This window comes from Colobus angolensis, unplaced genomic scaffold, assembly GCF_000951035.1.
Source record: "Colobus angolensis palliatus isolate OR3802 unplaced genomic scaffold, Cang.pa_1.0 Scaffold726, whole genome shotgun sequence".
NCBI lineage: Eukaryota > Metazoa > Chordata > Mammalia > Primates > Cercopithecidae > Colobus > Colobus angolensis.
The window spans coordinates 448,852-450,191 of record NW_012120999.1 but is presented as its reverse complement, the minus strand read 5'-3'; positions in this window follow the sequence as shown (position 1 = coordinate 450,191).

Genomic DNA, 1,340 nt, shown 5'->3' with positions numbered 1-1,340 from the left:
CCCTACAAGAGCTCCTGAAGGAAGCACTAAACATGGAGAGGAAAAACCAGTACCAGCCACTGCAAAAGCATGCCAAATTATAAAGACTATTGATGCTAGGAACAAAACTGCATCAACTAATGGGCAAAATAACCAGCTAACATCATAATGAGAGGATCAATCTGACACATAACAATATTAACCTTAAATGTAAATGGGCTAAATGCCCCAATTAAAAGACACAGACTGGCAAATTGGATAAAGAGTCAAGACCCATTAGTCTGCTGTATTCAGGAGACCCATCTCACATGCAGAGACACACATAGGCTCAAAATAAAGGGACTGAGGAAGATCTACCAAGCAAATGGAAAGCAAAAAAAAAAAAAAAAAAAAGCAGGGGTTACAATCCTGATCTCTGATAAAACATACTTTAAACCAACAAAGATCAAAAGAGACAAGGCCATTACATAGTGGTAAAGGGATCAATTCAACAAGAGGAGCTAACTATGCTAAATATATCTGAACCCAATACAGGAGTACCCAGATTCATAAAGCAAGTCCTTAGAGACCTACAAAGAGACTTAGACTCCCACACAATATTAATGGGAGACTTTAACAGCCCACTGTCAGTATTAGACAGATCAACGAGACAGAAGGTTAACAATGATATCCAGGACTTGAATTCAGCCCTGCACCAAGCAGACCTAATAGACGTCTACAGAACTGTCCACCCCAAATCAACAGAATATGCATTCTTCTCAGCACCACGTCGCACTTATTCCAAAATCGACCACATAGTTGGAAGTAAAGCACTCCTCAGCAAATGTAAAAGAACAGAAATCACAACAAACTGTCTCTCAGACCACAGTGCAATCAAATTAGAACTCAGGATTAAGAAACTCACTCAAAACCGCACAACTACATGGAAACTGAACAACCTGCTCCTGAATGACTACTGGGTTAATAACAAAATGAAGGCAGAAATAAAGATGTTCTTTGAAACCAGTGAGAACAAAGACACAACGTACCAGAATCTCTGGGACACATTTAAAACAGTGCATAGAGGGAAATTTATAGCATTAAATGCCCACAGGAGAAAGCAGGAAAGATCTAAAATCGACACCTTAACATCACAATTAAAAGAACTAGAGAAGCAAGAGCTAACAGATTCAAAAGGTACTAGAAAGCAAGAAATAACTAAGATCAAAGCAGAACTGAATGAGAAAAAAACTCTTCAAAAAATCAGTGAATCCAGGAGCTGGTGTTTGGAAAAGATCAACACAATTGATAGACTGCTAGTAAGACTAATAAAGAAGAAAAGAGAGAAGAATCAAATAGATGCAATAAAAAATGATAAAGGG